We start from the raw sequence: 26,403 nt of genomic DNA on the forward strand, positions 1-26,403 counted from the left end.
ATACTGGAGGCAATGAGAAAATGGGTTTAGTTTTCCTTTGCGTGGAATTATTTAAAAATTACAATACTTTTTTTTGAAAGTACTGTAGCAAAACTGTAGCAACATATTACCTCTATGGTTTGAAAAACTGTAGCAACATATTACCTCTATGGTTTAGGAAAAACATCCTTACAGATTATATAAAACAACTTGAGGCTATTTTTATCTGTATTGTATTTTTATTTTATAGATCTGAACATTCATTCCAATTGGGTTTGGGGTAGACACTCAATTGAATTGTCTGAACCATTGCCTATATTGAACTTATCTGAAAAGTTAGCTCTATGATTGTTTGCCTTCATTTCTTCTTTCTTCCTTCTTCTTTCCCTCCTTTCTTTCCCTCTCTTTCTCTCATTAACTTTTGTAAATTGTCCTTTTGCCTGACTGTAAAATATTAACAACCAGTGTCATAAAAGATTATGTGAGTAGGTAAAAACTTGGGTCACTTATAGTGTAAAAAACATGACTAAATTATTAAACTATTTTATCTTCACCGAATATTTTCATTCTCTTCAAAGGATAGAAGATGTATTCTAAATTGAGGAATGACTGATTACAGAAAGGAAAAGAGGGACCAGGAATGTGGTATTTCAGGATTATTCCATAAAAAAAATGATGACAAACCAAAGTTCTCCACTCAGGCCTAATAACAAGAAGAGAAATAGTCCACGATCACAATTCCAACATTAGATTAAAGATAAGATTTGTTAAATTCTTTGGTGCTCTGCTGAACAGAATGAAGAACTGGTCTGTTCATTCTGTGATACCTTTAATAACTTTTGTGTTTTTTAGACCCTTGATTGCCAGGATTATTGCCATGCTATCTAACTTTTGTGAGGTTAAAAAGCACTCAACATGGATGTATGGAGCCATTCTTATTAGAAGAGTTAGATAACACAAAAGAATTCCCGCACAAGCATGATCCATGGATTTGCTGATCGCAATGTACATTAGCTTATTGATGGACTTAAGTATCTGGTAGAATCTAAAAGCTTTACAGAGCCACAGAGATATTTTGACATTAACAGTGAAACTCCTTTTTTAAACATTTGGTTTTAATAATCTTAAAGATCTTCTGGTTTAACTCTTTTTTTTTCACTTTTATAGATATTTCATTAGGCCAGGCTTTGAAATTAAAAGAAAAATGGTTAATGACGCCGTCTCAGCACAATATAGCATTAGCAATGGACCACAAGTGTCAAACGTGCAAACACAAATAATCGTAAAACAGTTGTGATGTAATGACCCACATTTTTGTCACTGTGACTCAGGATACCCAGAGAGGGTCAAGAGAAAACAGTGGTAACACAGAGCTAAAATGTCAACATACACTTGGGCTGGGCAGTTCTGTCCAGAGCAATTAACTCCTCCATGCCCCTTCCTCCTCTCCTTTTTCCCAATGTCCCCTCTGCTTTACTATTCCCTGAAGCTAAAGGAATTCATGAGACAAAATCTGTTCTATGACGTTAACCAGTTTTTCTGCTTCATGTGTAAAAGGGCTACTTAGTTTTTGCTTCTTTTCCCCAAGACTAGAGAGAATATTCAGAAGTCCCAGAAGATCCAGACACTACACAACCATTTCCAAAAGGGATGTGAAGCCTTGAATTCCTCAGGAGAATGTAATTGCTTCTTTGGCAAATAAGGGAGCGCAGTATATGAGTCATTCAGTCATTGTAAACTCCAACGAAAGTTTGGTTTTATATTGTTCAAAGTGGAAACAGCTTCTTCTTTTTCCCCTTAATTATAACAATACTTTGTGCTTACTCTTAAAATAGCAAAGAATCTAGAAAGTGAAGAGAAGCAGTCTCAATTGTAGCTTTGCAAGCCATACAACCACTTTGTTGCATAATCTACAATTTTTACTATACATTCAAACATACAGAGTTGTTTACCAAAATACATACTTTTTAAAAATTATTGGGGTAAAAAACACATAAAATTTACCATCTTAAGTATACAGTTCAGCAGTGTTGACTTTATTCACATTGTTCTCAAACCAATCTCTAGCACTTTTTCACTTTATAGAACTGAAACTCTAAATCCATTAAACAACAGCTCTCCCTCAGCCCCTGGTAACTGCCATTCTGCTCTATGAGTTTAAATATTTTAGATACCTTATACAAGTGAATCGTGCAATCTTTGTCTCTTTGTGAATGGCTCATTTTACTTAGCATGATATCTCCAAGATTCATCCATGTCATAGCATGGGACAGTTTCTTTCCCTTTTAAGGCTGAAAAAATATAATTGTTTGCATACATCACATTATGTTTATCTGTTCATTCACCAATGGACATTTGGGTTGCTTCTCTGTCTTGGCTATTGTGAATAATGTTGTGAAAAACATGGTTGTGCAGGTATCACTTTTTTAAGTGAACACTTACATTGTTTACAATTCTTAAAATTATGAACATAAATATTTGTGTAATATATCAATTATTTTCTTAAAAACATTCCTATAAGTAGAATTTCTGAGCGGAAGGCTGTATGCTTAAAAAGAAACCTATATTTCAAGTAACACATGTGCAAGATACAGATCAAATATTGTAACATTTCTTATTAAAAAATGTTTTTTCTTTTCTTTTTGAGTATAGTTGACACACAGTGTTATGTTAGTTTCCAGTGTACAACGTAGTGATTCAGAGAAGTTTATATATTATGCTCTGCTCACAATATGTGTAGCTACCATCTGTCCCATTACATCACTATTACAATATCATTGACTGTATGTACAATGTACATGCTGTGCTTGTACTCCTCGACTTACCCATCTCAAAACTGGAAGCCTGTGTCTCCCTCTCCCCTTCACCCATTTTGCCCAACCCCTCACGTTCCTTCCCTCTGGCAGCCATCAGTTTGTTCTCTGTATTTATAGGTCTGATTCTGCTTTTTGTTTGTTTGTTTATTCATTTAAAACAAGTCTTTTCCACGCTTCCTCATCCTCAGCCCAATGCCCTGATAGATCCAGAAACAAAATTAAAATATTTTTGTCTTCATTCTCTTTGTCACTTACCGTAGTTCTTCTAGATCACTGGTTCTCAACCATGACTACACATTGGAACTATCTCAGAAGCTGTTAAGAAGAAATACTGATTTCTGAACACTATCCCTTTTAAAGCATCATCTCTTTAAGTGGGGGCCTGGGCTTTGCCCCTTTCTAAATGATGTATTTTTAAAAGTTTTGCAGGCAATTCTAATAATGCATGGCCAAAATTAAGAAGTACTGTTTTAAAGGAGTGCTATTCAAATTTAACGTGCAGATGAAACACTGATGGATCTTGTTAAAATGCAGATCCCATTTCAGGAGTTCTGCAGTTGGCAGGGTGGGGGGAGGGGGAGGGCTGAGACGGGGTTTTTCCAACAGGTGACGTTAATACCTCATTTTTGTGTATGAAGGATCTAGATTAATACATGTACTCTTCTATCTAACTACTTTAGACAATATGTAGTGACTCCTCAAGATGAAGACAGGGATTTGCTCATTTTCATTATCTCCTTCCACCTGAATATTTATTATATTACTTTTAGTTTTACTATTGGTTCCTTTTAGGTTATAAAACTAAATTCTCATTTTTTTCCAATTTTGACCGTGTTTCTTGGTCTTGACCACCCCTTAAAACTTGAGAAAGTCTTCCATTTTTTTTTCCGTATTTCCCCCCAGAAAGTTGTTGTGCCATCTTTTGTTAGTTTTGCTTTGACATGTAGTCCAAGTAGCCAATATTTCTGTTCTCTGCTGAGAACAGCAGATACAAACAAACCTTTCATGTTATGTCATTAGGTTGTCTCTTAATAGAAATCCAACCAACTGATTTGCCAGTGTTAATTCTTTAATACAAAAACAGATACACACCATGCCAATTGACGCACTAGGCTTCCAGTGCTTTTTCCATGGGCCCTTGTACAGAAATCTAAGCCACCCAAAGAATTTTGTTTCTAGAATGAAGGTCTATGGATTCCTTAAAATCAAGGCATTAGTTTTTGTCACATTTTGATCAAGAGTGTGTAGTATAACCTTTCCTCTGGAATTTTTATTACTTCCTACTCCCATCCCTTTTGCTATTTGCCCTTTATTTTTTCCACATTCTAAGCCATATTAGTTATTCCGTAAGGCACAGACTGTCCCTGAAGTCTCCCCCTGGGGTGTACTGTCTCATTCTTCTCAGGACCGGTGGCTCTGAGGCCTGTGGCAACCTGGAACATCCCTTTATCCCTTTCCTGGGTCAGAACTACTGTTCCTGCCTTCCTTGGTTACTGATCTTCTATGCTGAGGACACTCAAGTAGCTTCATGAGAGATGACACATAGGTGATAAATGTACTAAGTCCTTGTATTTTTGAAATGCAGTTTCAAATATATATATTTCAAATACAGAAAATTCTGGGTAAAAAGTTTTACCTCAGAACTTTAAATGTATCAGTCTGAGTCTCTCTCCTTTGTGAATTGTGGCTTTTTTTCTTCCTAGAGGCTTGTAAGGTTTTCTTTTTAATTATGTTGTTCTGATACTTCCCATACAATGTGTCCAGGTGGGGGGTCTGTTTCCATTCATTGGGTTGGACACTAGGTGAGTCATTGTAAACCAAAGAGTCTTATCCTTCTTTAGCTCTGGCACGTATCTTTTTACTATCTGGTTGAATAATTTAAACACTTTGCCTCTTTCTCTCTTTCTGAGGTTTTTATTAGTTGAATATAGGTCCTCTGAGTTCATTCTCATATTTTCCATCTTTTGCTCTTTGATTAATGTTTGGAGAGATTCCTTTGATTTTGTTGTTTTTTAGTATTTCTACTAATTTTTTTATTTTGGCAATTATATTTTAAATCTCTAAGAGTGCTTTCTCATTCTCTCATTCTCCTATTTGTTTTATAGAGGTAGTATTTTCTTGAACCTTTTTGCAAATATTTCTAAGGATGATCTTTTTGTTCCCTGAATCATTTCAACTTCCTCCAAGATTGTTTTTTGTTTGTTGGTTTTTTAGAATTTTATACTTTTCTTTTTATACTGCTAGTTCTCCTCATATTCTAGTGGCTTCTCTCTGTTATTAAGAAAGCAGGCCTGGGTAGATGGAATAGATATTTGCTTTTGTAGTGGCAGAAGACTGTTCTCCTAGCAGGCCTCTCCCCTTCTTCTGAAATTGCTTCCTGGGTTGCGCCAGGCAGTGTGGGCCAGTAAACTTTGAGGATCAATGGGAGTGGTAACTGGCTCCCAGGCTGAGTGCCTGCACAGTGCCAAGATGATAATGGCTTCCCTCTGAGGCATCAGCAAATGTAGAAATGTTATCTTTTCCCAGTTTGCCCAATTACTTTAGAAAGGAGTCACCATATATTTTGACTGGGAGTATAATGCCAACTGCCTGCTTACTGTGTTTATATATGTTGGAGATAGGGTGCTGACTGAAGAATTCTGGATACACTCAGACCTTTGAGGAATCTCTCTCTGTTTAGCTCCATCTTTCACTCTCCCCTCTGTTGTGTCTGCTGACTCTATACCCAAGGCATGTCAGGGGTTCCACAGGGCAGATTAGCTTTCTTCCTTTACAGAGCTGTCAAAGTGTATTCTAGGCTGGCAATTGCTCTGCCCTTTTCTTCTATCTAATGGCTCTCATCTACTTTTTGTATTCCAGTAATTTATTTATTTATTTATTTTTTAAAAAAAATTTTTTTTTTCAACGTTTTTTAATTTATTTTTGGGACAGAGAGAGACAGAGCATGAAAGGGGGAGGGGCAGAGAGAGAGGGAGATAGAATCAGAAACAGGCTCCAGGCTCTGAGCCGTCAGCCCAGAGCCTGACGCGGGGCTCGAACTCACGGACCGCGAGATCGTGACCTGGCTGAAGTCGGACGCTTAACCGACTGCGCCACCCAGGCGCCCCCCAGTAATTTATTAAATAGCTCAATCTTTAGTGACATACACACTTCCCATTCTCTCTTGTCTGTTGTTCCAGGCAGTTGCTTTTTTACTTTTAGTCATTACTCAACATTTCCCTGCTCTGTTCTCGATCACAGAGCAGTGACCAGCTCCTGTAAATGACATTTCCATGCCAACTGGCTTCCATGGAGGTTCAGCCAGTGGGAAGCACTGGTAGGATATTGGAGAGAGAAGAAGGAAGAAGGCAATATATTTCTCCCTTCTCTTTCTGCCCTTGGCAGCATAGCATCTCTAGAAGTGGTTTCTTCTTTTTTGTCCAACACCTCCTGACTCCAGGCAGCCCCGTTCTCATGGTTCAACCTCTCACCATGAAGGGCCTTGAGCTCTAGCAATACTAATTTTTTTCTTTGGTCCCTCCAGTCCACTGGAGGCAGTAGCCCCTGATGTTGCAAATCCATCTGGCTTTTTAGATGTTCCTACACTTTCATAAATAGGTGCCTATATTGAGCTCTCTCTATTGAACCAATTGGTTCCATTTTCCTTACTGAACTTGAGAGATACATGTATAAGGGAGATTTTATTCTACATTTCTATACTTTTAATTCAGTAAATATGGTTTTGGAAGTAATGAGAGGCCAATGCATGTGGTCAGTCTGCCATCTTGAATTGGAGAATATATACATTTTGAGGCTTTTGATACATATTGTCAAATTGCCTACTGGAATGATTCTAAAAAATTATATTTCCACTAACAGTGTGATGTTATCCATATCCCATCACCCTCCAAACACAGGGGATTGATACTTCTTTTTAATCATTGCATCTAATCTTTGTATGGGGATCTAATGAAAACTTCAAGTTTTCCTGGATCAGAAGATTTCATATTTGTGTTGTTCTAACAGCTGGAAATGATCTATGAGGAGATAGAGCCAATAGCACTCGCCTAACATTTGATTCAAGACAGTTGGCCAAGTTACTAAGGAGCCCAGAATCCTAACAGTATGAAAACGACACAGAAAGCAGCTTTTCCAGTGTCTGCTTCTGATAGCTAAGAGAGGAATTATTCTGGTTGTCCAGAAAAGTAAAATTCCCCAAGATAAATAAAGTCATTGCTGAGATCCAAATTATTAAAGCATGACTCAAAGATGAGAGTGTCTCACAAAAGACTGAGTCAAAATCGACTCCTAAGAGTCCCAGCTTCCTAGCTTAGAAATTCAATGGGAAAAGTTAACACCCGTCTCCGTGAGGATCTCACACAGATTTCCAACTAGAGAACTAACCACAGAATAAGGGTATTGGAAATAAGGAATCTCCAATTTCGCCTTATGAAGTAGTGTCATAAATGCAGCCCTCACCGGAATCATGCAGAAATGTCAATCAGGAGTCTTGATTAGCCACATCTGGCCACATCTGGCCATGACTCAGTCCATTTTATGGTGGCTTTGCCCAACAATTACTTTCCCTGCAATATTGCTTTTGATATTCATCACCTTATCAACTGCTAGTAGTCATTTCGCCCACTCAAGACCTCCTCTGTGCCTTCCATTTGCACAGAGAGTATACAGAGATCTGCTTTTTCACCAACTAATTGACTGCACTCTAAAGCACATAATTTGCACTCTTTGGCCTCAGTTTTTTTAATCTATATCTATCAAATGAGGCTAAATGATCCTGGAACTTCCATTCAGCCCCTGAGCAGGAGCTATGATGATTGGGAGCTAGGTGTCTTTAGTAAAACCATTTAGCTAGGGCTGTTATAATCACAAACAGCCTCAAATCTGGCCATTTGATCTTGTCTTCCAGAAAGGTTATTTTATATTTCATGTGTTTAAAGCATGATTTTAAGCACTTAAAATGTGCTACACTTTATTTCTATGCTGTTCTGGCATTTTTCCTCTTCTCCTCTTCTTGTTTTAATACTCCAGGAGCCTTAAGAAATGGAAGGTTCTCAGATCTCTTTTGACGTCTGAGAGGGCCAGGCCCTATTATTCAGTGAGTCTATTCACATCTCTCTCACTCTCCCTATGGTCTATGAACAGGTTACTGTGGGATGGAGAAGAGCTTTGGTTTTATGAAGTGATGAATTGGTATTCTGACTAAACCCAAATGTTTTGGTGACTGTTGGGGTGGAACCCAATAATTCTGCCAAGTTGGGATTAGCACCAATGCTACTTCCCCCTTGGTGAAGATTCAGCTCTTTAATCACGGTTAAAGAGAAATGAAGGAAATCCAGTACGAAAGTGGACTTCCATTATAATAACCACCAAAATATATTTTTTTAAAGCTTCAAAGAAAGAAAAATGGAAAACCTAATCACGCACATAACACACCACTTGTAATTTGCATAATGGTTATCTTTGTTGAAAACTATTTTTTTTTTATTTCTTTTTAATGTTTGTTTCTTATTGAGAGACAGAGCATGAGCATGGGAGGGGCAGAGAGAGGAGGAGACACGAAATGTGAAGCAGGCTCCAGGCTCTGAGCTGTCAGCACATAGCCTGATGCGAGGCTCGAACCCACAAACCCCAAGATCATGACCTGAGCTGAAGTTGGATGCTTAACTGACTGAGCCACCCAGGTGCCCCTGTTGAAAACTATTTCTAATGAGATGGATGAAAAGCTAAAATGGTCAACAGATTTGGTCAAATCAGACACAAAAAATGTCCCTGAGGCTTTTCAATCTTCAACACATATTGGTTCTTATCAGTCTTCTCAACCATAATTTGTTCCTTTGAACCCTCAGAATCAAGGTAAGGTTCAAAAACCACTTTGCAAAACAATCATTTATCTCTACAGTCTCAAAAGTTGTAAAATATATTGAATACGTTTTACTTCATATCTGAAGAATTTAAATTTAATCTAGTTAGTTCCTTATTAGAGATGGAACATCAAAGAATTCAGAAGGACTAAAACATTCTGTGTATGTTGTGCTTTTATTCATGCATAGGTTAACTTTTGGAAGTCAATTTGCTTTTTTAGTTCATGAGAGTCTGCATAGAAGAAATAACTAGCAGGAGTCAACAATATATGATACAGGGTTCCAGGAAACTGGGTCCCTTTTGCTCTGTGCTAACTGCTTGGGTCAAGTACACAAACTAATTTGCCCACACAAGATATCTCTTAGTATTCCTTACTGTTCAGCAAATACCTATTCTAACTGAACCCAGTTCTTTGGTAATGGTGGAGGCAATAGATAACAGTGTTATCTATACATATCCAAGACTAAATTTTGCTATCTCTTCTCAGCCCAAGTAAATACACGAATATGTCTTCTCTATATTACAGGAGATGTCAAAAAAAGAGCATGTTTTATGGATAACAAATGGCATCTCTGTTTTATAAAAACTATTTCTCTGGAAAGTAAGGTGGATATTTCGAGTCTTCTGTAGATATCTGGAAAATCAGAAAACTAAAAAACTAAAAATACATACACGCAAAATACAACTAAAAGCAAATAAAAAAAAACTGAAAAATTTCCCATTAAACGATACCCACCAACAGGGAGATATGAAGAAAAACAAGTCAACTTTTTCTACAAGTATATCAAGGTTCATGATTAAAATAAGTCCATAATCAGGGAAAGGCCTGGTCTTTAGTACAAGGACGGGCCTTTTATTTGGCTGTCGCCTTTGACACTGGTGGACAGCATATGAAGTTTAGTAATTTAAGAAATCCTGGGGTGGGGGAGAAGCCCTTCCGGAAAGCACTTTTACACTGTGGATTAAGCTGTGGCTACTGCCTCTGTACATTATCTGCCTTATCTGGTGCTTAGACAAGAAGTACACGTGAGCTGGTCTCATTTGTGAGGAAGCTGACTTCAAAAGAGAGGTTAAGTGGCTGGCTTGAGAGAAGAGAGTTAGGCAGTGGGAGATCCAGGATTGGAACGTCAAAGTTAGTGACTCCAGCCCACTTTATCCTGCTGTGACGCTATCTCTACTTGGCTGAAAAAAAAAAAAAAAAAGTGTCACTGGAATTATCTATCAATGGAACAGACATTTGTGCTATTTGCAGTCATTTGGGGGAAATGCTTCTGGTTAACAGTAAGAAACGTTTGCTTCTCCTGTTTCCGAGGTCATCATGAATGGGGTAGGTATGGGATTAATTCTTTTTGGCAGCCATGTCCTAGAGGGAAAGGGAGAGCCAGAATTATCTCACAGACAAATAGAAAGAAACAGCAAGTTTTACACCCACTAGCTTTAAAACGACAGCCAGTTCCCTTTGTGACGTCTGCCTCGAGCTGAGTAATGCACTTGAGAACTGTTTTGCCAGCCTCTCAGGGCGTAATCTTTAACCCCTTTTATTAATGGATTCTGTGACACTGTGCATCAGACAAATGATAAACGTCCAGGTTAAAAACAACCAAATTTATTTTTTTCACATTCTTCTTCACATTCAAAGATGTTGAAGCCAATGCTGTTGGTAACCACATATAATAGTGTATGGTGGAAAATGTCAAGTCAAAACTCTAACTCACACATGCCTACTCACTTCTGTATGGCCAGAACATTAACCTCTTATTTACAATGTTGTGTGATGACTAGCTTTTCTGCCTTGATAAAATATTTAGTGCTCACAGGTTATTATTCCATGTTTCCCAATAATCTATTTGCTTTATAATAAAGCAGGACCTCCCAAACTTTGTTCTTAAGTAACTCACATGGTTTCGGCTGTACTATCAAATCGGTATCTATGTAATATTTTTCTTTAACCGGACTCACTCTATTATTTTACAAGATTATATCACTACTGTAGATGGATAAAGAATCTACTGTTTGCCTTAAATAGATGGAAGCTACACGATATATATACAATGAATAAAAAAAATGCTTTAAAACTTATGTAAACATTGCTACCTTGTGCTAAAGGCTCTGAATGTGAGACCTAGACACTCTCTCTGTTAAAAAATAAATGAAAAATGGAGGGAGGGTGGGGACCTGTAAGAAGTGTTAAATATACGCCAACACTAAATTAAGGTTTCTTCTTTTATGTGATCATAAACATTGAAAGAAAACTGATAAATAAATCAACTTTTCATTATGGGAATCAGAGTAACGGTGTTGGGTCATGTGCCATCTTATGTGCTGTCTCACTGTGGAAAACATTTCAGTGAAGAGTTTTTGTAAAACATGTCTGAATATCAAAGAGCATTTCTATTGCTCACTTAGACACTAGTGAGAGAGAGAACTGAGACAAGGGTGAGAGTTTCTTTTCCTCCACAGTCAATTCCATTCAACATAAAATACGAATTATGTGCTTAGATATTTCAGTTTATTATCTTATTTGTGAGGAGAGACAAATACATTGGAAATAAATGATTACCAAACAAATCGACACTCTTAAGGGTGCATGCTGAGTATCTAGGCAGATAAGAGCACACGAGGGGCCTTTGGGTTCCTCTGCATGAATAAAGCACAAAACGGCACTCATTATACGTAGACAAATTAGAAATGGGCCACAGGTGGATGGAAGCACCCCAGGGGAACTCAAAGCATGTCGAGCACAAGACAAGAAGAAAAACACTGGGATTTCTGGTCTCACTCCACCCCTGCCCATCACCCTGTCCAGGGGAGAACTATCAAGTGTTGAAAGGAGGGAGAGAAACCCTACTCAGACTCCTGCAAGATTGAACCTTAGATGCTTTTTTCTTTTTCTTTCTTGAGAAAGAGAGGGTGTGTGGGCAGTGGAGGGGCAGAGACAGAGAGAGAGAGAGAGAGAGAGAGAGAGAGAATCCCAAGCAGGTGGGTGCCCTGTCAGTGCAGAGCCTGATTGTGGGGCTCAATCCCTCAACCCTGGGATCATGACCTGAGCCGAAATTGGAAGTCAGACACTTAACCAACTGAGCCACCCAGGCACCCCTTAGATACTCTATTTCATTTTCCAAGATCTGATGGTGTTTGTTGTGTGACGTATGGACTAAGGAGGGTGTTAACATAAAGGCTTCCTGCAAAGACAAAGAGTGTATACAACAAGTTTGTTTATGGAAACATTTGGTAATGCAAATAATTAGTGACATTAAAGAAAACATTTTGCCTCTTGTTTAATTCATCATCCAGTGGCTTTATGCATGTTTTCTAGTAAATAACAATGGCAATAGTCCAATCTCTTTTGAGTATGAGGACTGTATCATGCTAGACATTATACTTTCAATGTCTATAGACTGAGAAAATACATAATGATCAAAGGCTTCTATTAATTCAGTGAACCAAGTAAGTGAATTTATATTTTATTCATCACCTCACCTATAGACATTTAAAAAATAGTACTCTGTGTGTGTGTGTGTGTGTGTGTGTGTGTGTGTGTGACATATTATTTATTTAGTCTAGTCATACTGAATGTGCATATGGATTTACAGACCCCTCACAATAAATTCTGCTACCCCCAGGGGTCCAAGACCTAGTGGTTGGAACTGTGGAATAGGACAGGCTTATGATTGATGACAGTGAGGAGGGCCTGGGGCACATCTGTGGGTCCTCCATTGCTTTTGTCATCATGACCCTCACACTTTCTTCCTGAAACTCTGCACTCGTCTTTGTTTACTGAAAATGTTTTCTGTATAAACTTCAACAGGTTGGTTTTCCATAGTGGAAACATTTTTTTTTTCATGCTAAAAAATTAATCTGTGCCTTAACTGGAGACCTGTACAACCTGGGATAAAAGTCATTTTAAATTCAAGATGCACCAGGTCTTCTGCTGCATTTAATAAAATGTTAGTCCTGAAGGTAGGTTGTGAGTACACGGTTATTTGCTGTGCGACTCCTCATACCCTTGTGATGTCCATATTGAATAATAAACGAAAGCATAAACATTCCCTGCATCTCACTTACAGCTCTTTTCCTTTATGTGGTTATCACAACAAGCCAACAAAAGCTACCAATAAAGTTATTACTTGCTGCACAAAGCAGTGAAGCAACATTGTAAACTTACTTCCTGAGTGTTTTTCTGGAATTTTAACTCCTTTGTCCTAGCACATTTTATCCGAAACTGAGATTCAAAATGTGCTCATGAGCTTTTGCCAAAATAGGCATTCTTCTTTTGGGTCTGCCTTTTGTGTGACCCTAAGGACAATTGTGACTTTCTTACAAGCAGTGTCTTTAATCGTTCACATAATATGTCCCTGCAGTCATCCCCTCTCTCTCCTGCAGCAGCAGTGTCTTCCTCTTACCATGGCACATCTCACAGTAAACTTGTCTACATTTGCTGTCTACATGTACTAACGTCCTAGGCAGTTTCAACACACTCCACTCCACTCTACTCTGTTACATCTCGGAGAGTGCTCTTATCACAGTCACAAACCACTTTCACATGGGGCCAAAGGTCATTCTCTGGCTCTCAGCTCATTTGCTCTCTCAGATGCATCTGACATGTTGACACTCCTTTAAATACTTTCTCACGTTTGCTTCCATTATACTCATTTATGTATTCAGGAAGACCTACTCTGGGTACAAAGAATTGAACAGTGAAAAAGATTGGCTTCCTGTCTTTATGGATGACTGTGACAGAGACAGAGAAGCAAACATGCAGTTACAAGGGCCATGTGGACTAAATGTGCTAAATGCTATATGGTGGGGGGAATATGGTATGGACACAGGATCTATGAAGAATGCCTAATCAGGATTTACATGGTCAGGGAAAGCTTTCTGAGGAAGTGACATTCAACCCAAGACTTAAAAGATGAATAGCAATTAGTCAAAGAATGGAGACAGCAGAGTGAGAAAGGGTATTCAGGACAAAGGGAAGAGCATATTCAAGGACTTGGAAGGGAAGAGAGAGCATGGAAAGATGTAGTGCCAATATGTACAGGGTTTTTTTTGTTTTTTTGTTTTTTGGTTTTTTTTTTTTGGTGGAGGGGAGGGAAGAGTAGCAAAAGAAAGAATGATAAAAATGTCACTGAAGTAAGGAGGCATCATATCAGACAGGCCTTATAAGACAATTAAGAATACTGGACATTTTTTATTGAAGGCAGTAGGGAGCAATTAAGGAAAGTGGAGCTGGAAAATTACTGAACCAGGAGAAGGATTGAGAAGGGGCAAGGTTAAAGGGCGAGACTCACTAGAAATCTGTGACACAGATCCAGGCAATAGTAGTAGTTCTGTTAGTGGCAGTAGTGTTGGTGATGGTAGAGAAAACTGGCCATCATAGAGGAAGAAGTAACAAAATTTGGTGATTTGATGGAAGAAAATGTCCGGTCAGGAGATGGAAGAGTCAGTGATAACAACCACGATAAGGTTGGTGCCTTTCACCAATTTGGAAAGCACCAAAATAGGAACGAGATGTGGCTAAAGATAGAAGGGAGATGATGAGTTCAGTTGGAGCTTATTGACACTTCAAAAGCAGAGATGCACTCGGAAGATAGTGGGGACTCTAAAAGGGACTGGCCCTCCTCTCTCTCCCAGAGATAAGGAATGAGGAAATAATGATGATTTCCCTGTTCCTGAGAGCTTTCTCAGGGAGCATGTTTGAGTGACCCATAACACAAGATGTGGAGCGTGGGAGTCACAGGCTTCTAGCACGGAATCTACTTTTCTCCTAAGCAGTTTTCTCCCTACTTTTCTCTCTACTTTTCTCCCACTACAGACAGACAACAGCCACAGCTCCGGATCCACAGCTTTGAGAACTGAGGCATCAGGGAATCTATAACAAGAATCAGACACGTAGTGACAAAGGACACATGATCTCATTGCCAAGTTCTTGGTAATATCCTTTAAAAGGCCTCAGTGGTGATAGAGGGGAAGTTTAGGGAAAGCAGAAGTAGCCCTGAAATAGCTAAAACCTGAGTTGGGGGCTCCTGTCCCTTCTTAGCATCCTGACAAGGTCTTGGTAATATATCCAGATTTGTGATCAGCAAATTAGGCCAAGTTGGAATGAGTATAGGCAAATGAAACATAAGGGGGAAAAAATGCAAGTTTTTTTTTAAATCTCAGCTTTGTTGGCTTGTGTGTTTTATTTCGTATTTTAACGGTGCATATCATTTTCAGTTGAGGTCTTGTTTCTTGCAAGATCATTGCTTTTGCAATCCTATCTGGAGCAATATGTAAAAAGGATGTGTATATAAAATGAGGAAGCATATTTCAGTCCCTTCTAAGAAATCATTTAAACTGTTAGACATTTGTTTAATGCCTATACCTTTCTAACACTCTTAGCTGAAATATTGTGCTTCTCTGTGCTATTAGCAGTACAAAAATGAAAGAATTCAGATACTGTGGTCCAAGGGAACCATTTTACTGTCTCCATCAAAATATGAGTTTTCCAGGTTTTATTCCCATTACTTATCTATCAAGGACTATGTCTCTCTCCATGCTAAACTGTAGATACCAATACAATCTGCCTCATCAAAGGCTATTAGGACACTATTCATGGAGTGTATTTTGCTTTAGGAAGTTGGCTGGGAATTCCTCCAAAATTATATTTAGTATATGTTAAAGGTTGACGTGTCTTCTACAAATGAGTGAATTTCTTCTAAGATTAGAACTATGGCAGGAGTGACATGGATTAGAGCTTGGCAATGACCTGACTTTCTGTAAGCAGAGCATAGTCAACTTCCCAACTGTGCCTTGCACAAGGGTGGCCAACTCCCTTCTGCTGTATTAGTCATCATTAGCCACACTAGGGAGTGGTTTAACTCAATTTACAAAACAGCGATTGTTCTGCTACCCTCAGGAGAGTGTTCGGTCATGGGCAACAGCTCTATTGCATGGGGCATCATACGGCATCCATCTAATAGTTTTGGTTAAAACGGAAGTGGCAGCAGACTAACACTAACCATCCCGCACCTTTAACACAGCTCTTCTTGGGCACCAGGCACTGTGCTAAGTGCCGTTTTACATGATCTCATTTAATCTTCAGAACCACCTGTGATGAGATTATTGGCTGCATTTTAGAAATGACAAAAGTGAAGTGCAGGGAGAGGAAGACATTTCCCAAGAGTCACCCAGAACAAGGGTTTGAATTCAACTGTTTGACTCCTGAATCTGTTCTCTTAATCTGAACCTCTTAATCGCTGGACCAATGGCTTGTAAATTTTTTCCCAAAGGATAAGGGGGACCGAACTCTTGGATCCTACTCCAACTCTTCTTTTGTTGCTTTATATACTGAGGTTCAGCGTAGACCTCACTGTAGTAAGGAACCAGAGACATGTTTTAAGAACAGTTTGACCTTGCATCATTTGCTCTGACGTCTCTGTGCATCTTACTGGACATGGAATCCAGAACTGCCTGCGTCATATACTCTAGTGACTGATTAAAAGAAAAGCCTCACTGAGTGGCTACAGAAAAAACAAACAAACAAACAAACAAAAACCTTATGTCAATAATTCTGAGTTAGCTCAATGAAGGCCTGTCAAATGGAACATATAACAAGACAAAAGGTAGCCAGTCCAGGTTAACTGTCCTTTATCTATGGCATCAATTTATTAGCTACCTTGTCATGCAGGAATATCCCAGGATAAGAGACTTGGGCAGGTATATTTTCTTAGTGGGAAGGTTGGAAACAGAACAGTGGGGACCCAATGAAGGGATCATGAGAGATCAAGGGGAAAAGATGGAGAAAGAGCAATTTTTCTCCCATGGACTAGTCCCATGTAGCAGAAATTTAAAAAGCGGGGGTGGAGGGTGGGAATGGGTTTTGTTCATTGCATATTTAAAGGAAAATTAATCAGATTTAACTTATTATAGGCCACTCTAAGAAACCACATGCAGAGTCTCCTTACAATTTTTCCTAATGACTGTTTGACAGAAAAATATCACTGTATTCTAGAGACAGCTATCATTTCACAATTCAGAAAAGATGTGAGAATTTATTATATGGCATGAAAACCAATGATTTTGATTTTGGAATCAAAGTATTATTATTATCTAATAGGTAAAGGAAGCCCAGATTATAGAGGAGGAATGTGTATCAACCCAAACACTCAACACATCATATGCAAGAGCTTTCCTGCATTGGACGCCCTTTAGAAGTTTTTGGACACCAAAAGGTGAAAGTAAGGAATTTGCCATTTTGATGCAGCCTTTTTAATCTGGGAAAAACAACCCAATGTGTCTTTCAGTTCTAAATAATAAAGAAAGTAAATATCTCTATTCTTAGGGCCGAAATAACAACCTGGATTGAGACCCTTTAGGTCCAGAGGATGGGTCTTCCATTTAGTCACATAAATCAAATATGTTTTCACACGGTTCTTTTTCTCTGCAGATAGTTTTTGGGGTGGAGGAGAGCAGAGTCCAGGGCAGAAAAAATTTTTTTTTGTCTTTATATGGATTTATGCTTTATAATAGCATATTACTGTTTATTGTTAAGAAGACCATCTCAGAGTATACAGGTCAATGGTGTGTGTGTATGTGTGTACAATAAATACATGTGTTCATGATATTGTTCCCATATGTCAAGATCTTGGTATCAGGGAATCTGAAGAGTAAGGAAAGTTGGGTATGTTTGAACTTGATTGGGCTTGGTGCAGCTTAGAATGGATTGCAGATGTCCCATACTTAGTGTTATGAATGGTTCAATGGCTCTAGTTTGGGGGAAATACACTGATATTGAACCATTTGCCTGCTTAAGGATACAGGTTAAGACTGACCCAGAGGCAAGGTGTGGGGCTTTCCTTGGAGAATTTACAAAATCATTTTGGAAGGAGACAGAGATCCTGGGATTCACGATGGTCCAGGAGGCAGAATTTAGGATACAAAGAGGAGGGAATTTTTCCTTTGAGCTCATGATTAGGTTTGGAGGGGAGATATGGCAGAGGAGAATCCCAGCGAGAGGTGTACATACGTGTGTGCTGGATGGTGCATGTTGATAAGCTGGTGCTTGCAACATGGCCACGTTACTGGTGACTCCTTATGGGTCTAGCTACAGTAAATTAAATTAGTCAGTGTGGTGAACTTTCCTTGTATTAGTCCCAAATTTTCATGTTTTCAAGTGACCAGTGTGAACAAAGTGATGACTGCAGAATGACCACAAAACTTAGCAATATGTGGATCCTGAGAAACTTAACAGAAGACCATGGGGGAGGGGAAGGAAAAAAAAAAGTTAGAGAGGGAGGGAGCCAAACCATAAGAGACTCTTAAAAACTGAGAATAAACTGAGGGTTGATTGGGGGTGGGTGGGAAGGGGGGGTGGGTGATGGGCATTGAGGAGCGTACCTGTTGGGATGAGCACTGGGTATTGTATGGAAACCAATTTGACAATAAATTTCCTATTAAAAAAAAAAAGCTTAGCAATATGGAAGTCAGTGTAGAGCTTGATATGGTTTTATTAAAAGTAAATAAGCTTGGTCTCTTGTGCTGTAGAGAACCAAAGAAGGCTTGCTGCCCCACTTTGGGAAGCAGTTCAGTGGAGCAGCAGCAGCTTAAAGAAACCTATTCCAGGGAGATAAAGGAGTGAGCAGTGGCCCACAAAGGGAGCAGAGACCCAAGCTCTAAGCCAGATGCTTGGCTGAAATGATAAACAATGACCAAGACCCACTTGTAGAGAGAACTCAACAGTCATATGGAGTGAAGACTCAGGTCTTTGTTTTGGATATATAAAGTTAATAAAAACATGGGAGTGTAAATATCTTTTCAGAATAATGATTTCTTTTCCTTTGAATATATACCCAGAAGTGGGATGGCTGGATCACATGGTAGTTCTATTTATAATTTTTTGATGAACTTCCACATTATTTTCCATAATGGACATTCTCACCAACAGTGTGCAAAAGTTTCCTTTTCTCCACATCCTCACCAACACCTATTATCTTTGGACTTTTTGGTGATAGCCAATCTAAGAAGTATGAGGTAATATCTCATTATGGTTTTGATTTTCATTTTTCTGATGATTAGTGATGTCAACTACCTCTTCATACACTTGTTGAGCATTTGCATGTCTTCTTGAAAAAAAGTCTATTCAGGTCCTTTTCACATTTTAAAATCGAGTTATTTGTTGTTCTGGTATTGAGGTGTATAAAATTCTTATATATCTTGGATATTAATTCCTTATTAGATATGTGATTTGCAAATATTTTCTCCCATTCCATAGGTTGCCTTTGTATGTTGTTGATGGTTTCCTTTGCTGTGCAGGAACTTTCAAATTTTACTGTAGTCTCATTTATTTATTTTTGCTTTTGTTGCCTGTGCTTTGGTGTTAATTCCAAAAAATCATTTCCAAGACCAATGTCAAGGAGCTGACCCTTATGTTTTCTTCTAGGAGTTTTATGGTTTTAGGGCTTACATTTAAGTCTTTAATTCATGTTGAGTTGATTTTTAGGTATGGTGTAAGACAAAGGATCCCATTTCATTGTTTTGCATGTGGCAATCCAGTTTTTCTAAGACCATTTATTGAAGAGACTATCCTTTTCTTACGGAGTATTCTTGGTTCCTTTGTCAAAAATTAGTTCATTGCAGCATTATTATTCACAGCAGCCAAGATAGAGAAATGAGTTGAATGAATAACCAAAATGTGGTATAAATACACAATGGACTATTATTCAGCCTTTAAAAAGCAGGAAATACTGCCATATGCAATAATATGTATGAAACTGGAGTACATTATGTTAAGTAAAATAAGCCAGATACAGAAAGATAAATATCATATGATTTCAATTAAATGTTCAATCTTTAAAAAAAGTCAAACTTATAGTAACACAGAGTGGAATAATGGTTATCAGAAGCAGAGGGATGGAGGAAAAGGAGAAATACTGATCAAAGGTTACAAACTTTCAATTACAAGATGAAGGAGTTCTAGAGATCTAACATACAGCATGGGGACTGTATTAGTAATGTTTTGTAGACCTGAAATTTGCTAAGAGAGTAGATCTTAAATGTCCTCACCATACACACACAAAAGAGTCTAACTATGGGAGGTGATAAATAAGTTGGTTAGTTTGGTTGTGGTGATCATTTCACAGTATACACACATATATCAAACAATGTATTGTAAAAAAAACACATTATACTGTACACCTTCAATATACACAAATTTTGTCAAAAATAAATAAATAAAACTCAGAAAAAAATAGTAAAATTAATATGATCTCATTTTGAGCCTTAACATTGTTGGGACGTGGACATATGGTTTGTACATAGAAATGTAAACTCTTGAACACTATAAATGCTAAGAGAGTCTGATATAATTTAGACCAAGCTTTCATGTCAGATTCAGTAGAGGGTTTGTTCTAGTAACAAGTCAGTGGGCCCAAACAACAAAACTTCCCATGCCTTATTGCTCTTATAGTTACCGTGATAAAAATTTAAATCATTAACCCAGAAAAATCTATTAAGTATCTACTGTGCACAAAGCAGCACTCTAGGCAAAGGAGATTATAGGGGAGTACAAAAGAGACTAAGTCCCTCTTCTAATGGTGTTTTTTTTTTTTTTAATTTTTTTTAACGTTTTTTATTTATTTTTTTGAGACAGAGAGAGACAGAGCATGAACGGGGGGAGGGGCAGAGAGAGAAGGAGACACAGAATCGGAAGCAGGCTCCAGGCTCTGAGCCATCAGCCCAGAGCCCAACGCGGGGCTCGAACTCACGGACCGCGAGATCGTGACCTGAGCTGAAGTCGGCGGCTTAACCAACTGAGCCACCCAGGCGCCCCTCTTCTAATGGTGTTTGTAGTCGGGTGAGAGGAGACAGACAACAAACAAATGAACACATATAATATGCCAGGTCTGAAAACTGATGTGGAAAATGATGAATAAGAGCAAGAGAAACAATGGTGTGGCAGGTAATGCTAGAAGGGTGCTATTTTACATAGGATGGTCAGGGAAGGCCTCCCCAATAACATGGAATCTGAATAGAAACATGAAAAAAGTAAGGGAGTGACTATGTAGCTAATCTGAAGGGAAGAGCATTCCAGCCAGAGAAATAGCACATTCAAGGCACCGTGCTGACATGACTGTGGCTGGAAAAGGGATAGGGCAAAAAAAAAAAAAAAAAGGGGGGGTGGGTAGGGCTGGAGGTAAAGCCACAGAAATGGAGCTGGGAGCAGATCACAAGTACGTTACAATTAGAGATTAGAGATTATGGACTATAGATTACAATTGGAGATTAGAGAGAAATAGATGAATCAAGGATGTCTCCAAAAGTTTTTGCCTGGGCAACTGGTTGAATAGAGTTGTTATTTATGAAATGGAAAAGGCTGGTAAATAAGTATGTTTGAAGAGACAATAAAGAATTTAATGTTAGACTTACCATGTCATTTGTACATCCAAGAAGAGAGGCCAGGAGGCAGCTGGCATTTTTCATCATGTAAAGTTACTTAAAGTCATGGACTAAATGAGACCACTTAGCCAATAATGTAAAGAAAAGAGATCTGAGTACCGATCCCTTTATAGAGACTGAGAAAATTAGGAGGAAGCAAAAAAGTCATAAAGAAGGAATAGCCAGTAGAATAGGAAGATAACCAAGAGACAACAATGAATCAGAGATCAAGTATGTTAAGTTATCAGTGTTTCAGTGTGACTAAGATGAGGCTAGAAATGACCAATGACTTTAGCAACTTGAAGATCCTTTGTGACTTGATAAGAACTCTTCGGTGGAGTGGTGGACATGATGGCTATTGGAGCAGGTTTCAAGACAGGATTACAGGGAGGGAGGCAAACCACAAGAGATTCTTAAATATGGAGAACAAACTGAGGGTGAGTGGGGGAGAGAGGAAAATGGGTGATGGTCATTGAGGAGGGCACTTGTTGGGATGAACACTGGGTGTTGTATGTAAGCCAAATGGACAATGAATTACGTTAAAAAAAAAGACAGGATAAGAAATGTACCTAAAGCACAGTTTAGTTAAGACTGTGATTTGAAGATTTAGACACATTCTAAATCTAGAATGGTTCATTCATGATTTATAATAATCACCTATGTATAAGTCAACTCACGGTGAGAATTAGTGAGCCTATTTAAAAAAATCATCAAAGATGCCATAGTTAGTTCCCTCTAAGTCATGAGATGAAGACACAGCACCAACAGCAACAGAGGGCATAAGCTGAGGAGTGATCTGTCTACGGGGTTTCATTCAATTACTCTTTGGAGCTCCTTCTAGAAAAGTGGAAAGTTGTTTTATAGTTCTGAGAACTGAGGGAGGACACCCAGTAAATCTGTTGATATAGTCTCCAGCAATGAGGCCATCAGAAAGACCATCTCAATGACTATTTTTCTTAAGTTGCAGTTATACGGAATCAATTTACTTAGTTTTATCCTATTTAGATTTTTGTTCTTACCTTGGCACTTTGGGGTAACATTTCTGAGCACAACTAGTAGTGAGTTTGTTCTTGATGGGCACATTTCTCTAGTTTGTGAATTATGGGCCAAGAATGGAATGGTAGCTCTGAAAATAAAAGCCAGGCACAAAGAGGTTTGTTGTTAACCTTCATGAAGGGCCTTATAGCAGTTTAAGTATCTCACCCTTCTGGGACTAAAGACATCATGCTTTCCCATGACCTGAAATGGAAAATCATTCCACTGTTTCTGGGACGGCACAGAACACACACCATGTGAAGCAGTCATAAAATATTTTACTTGTTTTATCTTACTTTTTCCTCTTGCTAGTTCCCTTTATTTTGGCAGGAGGTGGGATGTGATGACCTAAATTAGGCTTTTCCACATCTAATTTCCAGATTCTGGGACCTAAGTTTTACTTTCCTATTTAAAAACATATGAACTTCCAGAAGTTATCCAGAAAGAGTCCCACTGAAGGCAAATGTCCTATCAGTTTTAGCCTGGTCTGAAACAAATTTACTGGAATGGGATTTCCATTACCTCTCGAGCAGATTGGTCACATGGAGCAAATTTACAGTACAGTAAGTGGTATTTCCTGAGGTGATGGATCTCCCATCTAATAGCCTCCGAGCGCAAGTCTCATGAACCATAATGCTTTTTGCATACAAGCCTGTAAATGCCCACTGCAGATTTTCCCACATAAGCGTCTTCTGCATACAAGGTTCTAAAAGTCTATGGCAGGCAATTCAAACAAAATTGTGTTCACTTCTCCTCACTTTTTTCCTAAGCTTACACCCCTGGGTTTTTGTCAACATTTAAAAAAGATATTTAAAACTGCACTTCAGCCACCTTGTAAAATGAAAGAGTACATTGTACAGGCACCAAAGGTACACGTCAGTGCTTTTATCAAATTCAGGGTCCTGCTCTGCTGCACTAATTGGAACCATGTGTTGAAAATGCAAGACAGGATTTTTTCAGCTGTTCTTTAATTAAATGGAATAAAATAAGGACTAAACCTCACATTGCTTCATCAAGAGAGGCTGCCGGGTTGTGCTACTAGGCAGGACTGATAGAGGATCCTGAGTGGGGATGCTGGCACCCGTGTCAGGGCTCCAGGGACAATGGTGATTACTTTAATATTGAAGATATTCTCAGTGATTCTATGATACGATTTAGCCACATTCACAGAATGCCTGGTTGCAAATGCTTCTCTGATAAGGAGAGGAAGGCAAGTGATAGCAAGCCTAATTATTTTCAAGTGCACTGGAAGATTGACTCATGAAGATTTTGTAAAATATTTTCATAAAGTTCGGTCACTGCAAAAATCATCAGTAGGGTGGAAAAAGTGCCTCCTCATGCACTTGCCCACTGAAATCTGTGGAGAAATAGTGGCCAACAATGTGTGTGTCTACTAGAAAGACAGTGGAAAATACAGTCTCAAGTTTTCTGTTGAAACTTGAAAGCAAAATGTAATTTGATTTTTTAAAAAGTGTGATTTCTGCCACTTTGTTTTGAGGAAAAGGATACTCTATACCTTTTAATTGTCCTGGGATCAAAATCCGAGGGAAGAAAAGGTTAGTTCACAATGTCTCCTTTCAGGATTGGAAGCCCGTCTTTCATGATGCTTTATGTTATTTAACATCCATTGAATGGCACCAGTGTATTGAACTCTACTCCCTCCTTCCTGTACAAGTTCTGGATCCAGAATGGGTACCTTTGCATAAAGTATTGAAGCTTTATGAAAGAAATGTGGATATTGCTTCCAACAGCACAGTCGCACCTACGGCCTCCAGAAAGAGGTGTCAGAAGTGAATTAAAGAGGACAGCAACAGCAATTCCCCTAAAGGTGTATATAAGCAGCATTCTGCAGGATATGGGAATGTCAAAGCAGGGCTGGGAATGTTCAAGGAAGAAAGCCAATTCCACAAAAGGTTAAAAAACCCTGAGATCACTCTTAAAGGAAATGATGAAACCACCCCTGCTTGTATCAAAGCCCAAGGCCTGGGCACTAAAAAGGGGTCTTTCTGCTGTGGGCCGGTTGTGTCACTCTACCATCAGGAGTCTCTCAACTTGCAAAGACTGTTGGCAAGGTTTAATCAGTGGATACTGCTTGGTCTGAAGCAGAGTTTGACAGTTTTCCAGACAGGCTGGGAACAGCATCAGAGAGTTACACAACCTGCAAAGAAGTGGGAGACGTCTGGGTGCGTGTGGTTGTGCCCTTAGATGGCCTTCGGATTGCCCTTTCAAAAGCACAAACTGAATCAGGTCACTCCCTTTCTTCTCTTAAGATCATTCTATAGTTGTTCATTCACATAATCAGTGGGGAGCCTACACTGTCTTCTCAGGCTCTCACTGCATCTTTTTCCCCTCCCTTTGCTCCAGCCACAAGACACTGAAGATGCCACACTCGCCCATTTCCCTAAAGTGCATCTCAGCCACCTGGCAAATCCTCAATCATCCCAGAAGTTCAGCTCAAACTTCATCCATCTCCTCTCTGGGGTTTCCCTTGGCCATAACCTCTTCTTCCTATACTCTCCCAATAAAGTCAGAGCAGGCTGATTCTCCTTTGTTCCGGGGCTCCTCTCTTAGAGCACTTACCAAACATTTGATTGTGTACAGGTCTGCCTCCTTCCTTAGTCTAGACTTCCAGGCACTATGAGACAAGATGGTGTTACTCATCTTTATATCTCCAGTGCCTGGCAGAGTGCTTGGCACAAAGTGTTCACCAAACACGCGATGACTGAATAAACACATACACATATGGACTTGTGTTCTTCTAAACATAGTTGAGAATTGTGCGTAAGCTCAAGGGCACAGGGCAGATTCTGGTGTCCTTGCACACAGCCTGAATTTCAAATTCTTGAGATGAATGATTACTGACACAAAGGACAGTGACAGTGAAACACACACTGAGTTATTATCACTGAAAAACTTGTAACATTTGCCAAATGTAGGCAATTATGAAAGTTACTGATATCATATATGACAGATTAGGGCTACAACGGAAAAATCAAAGATAAAAATGCTCTTCAGGAACGGCATTATTTTATATAGAATTCCTCAAGAAAATACTAGGATTTGTTTTATTATATAGTTTCTTTCCTCTCTCACCTTCCTCAAATGTCATAATTCTTGCAGAAAAATTCTTGTTAAAGAAGCATAGACTTTGGATGACATATTATTGAGTCTGAAAATCTATCTCCAAGTCAGAAGTAACTACACTTTGAGATTCCAAATCATATAAAAGTCAACCAAATGTGGCCCATAAAGAGTGGCAATTTCATCATTTGAGGGAAATTATGAATAAATAAATGGATGGGTGAATACATAAACATATTTAAAGCTCTGGGATAGATTTTTCTTTTCCCTAGGTAGCATTTGGACTATCTTCCAATGTTTAGACAGACACACAATGTTTTCCTCTGAAGTTCGTCATTTTTTATACTTTGGTGGCAAATGTGCCTCCCCTGATAGTCATTATCATTTCTTTAGATAAATCAATACATTCAATTAGATCTTGCTTTGCTTAGAAGTCATGCCATCTTTTTAACATGACATTGCATAAATGGTGAGGGATAGACACCGCCATTTATAAATGCATTATTTTAACACTAGGGAAAATGTTACATGGAGATACGTTGCATGACTACTGGTAAATACATGGGATGATCAGAATAAAGAGACAGAGAAACAGTTCTTTATGAGAAAATAACAGCAATTGGGGGAAAGCTGAGAGCGGAGGAAAGAGGGAGATGAGAGCAAAGGGATGGACGACATAGCAGGAAACTGGACTCTTAAGGTGACAAGTTGCCAGTGGAAAGTTCATACAGTAGGAAAGCCAGAAGGCTTTAAAGAATAGAGTTATGGCAAAAATGGAATATAAATCGCTCATTTTCTTTGAGGTAAACTACCTCTCTCTGATCCAAACCTTCCACAAATTCTGCTACACACAGACATTTCTCAGTGCTTTTGTCACGGAATTCAGAGGAAAGGAGGGAAGTTTCATGGCTGACTTAGCATGGAGCAGAGAAAGAAGAAAATCAGTTTTATTATAAAACATAAGTGAGACTCAGAGCCCAGTGGAAGCAGGAATTCAGAGCAGAAATGGCCACGAAAATAAACTGCACAAGACTTCGTATAAGTCTCGGGAAAAGTGCAAGACTTTAGAAAGGAGCAAGGATAGGGAGCTTGAGCTAATAAATCTCAGGGAGAGGGTCAATGCAGCTGATCATCTGGCTTTACAGAACCACGTGCTGATCCACTGTATGCTGATTTGATAGTGCAGCAGTAACACTCGTGGTAAGGGCTTCTATAC

The 26,403-nt window shown here is 38.8% G+C and overlaps 1 protein-coding gene across 4 annotated transcripts in view; it reads right to left on the reverse strand.

The window, feature by feature from the left end:
* Positions 1–26,403, reverse strand: part of XRCC4 (X-ray repair cross complementing 4) — a 299,005-nt gene that overhangs the window by 42,589 nt on the left and 230,013 nt on the right. Inside the window, exons 9-10 of one of the 4 annotated variants that reach the window (XR_002083906.2) lie at positions 22,091–22,197; positions 9,848–10,020 (exon numbers count right to left, since the gene is read on the reverse strand). The exons of 1 other annotated variant lie outside the window; for it this stretch is intronic. The gene's annotated coding sequence lies outside the window, so the exon portion shown is untranslated. 2 more of the 4 variants (XM_019462848.2, XM_019462847.2) reach the window with 2 other exon arrangements.

The sequence above is a fragment of the Panthera pardus genome, unplaced genomic scaffold (assembly GCF_024362965.1).
Source record: "Panthera pardus isolate Hobbes unplaced genomic scaffold, ASM2436296v1 HiC_scaffold_2, whole genome shotgun sequence".
NCBI classification, from domain to species: domain Eukaryota; kingdom Metazoa; phylum Chordata; class Mammalia; order Carnivora; family Felidae; genus Panthera; species Panthera pardus.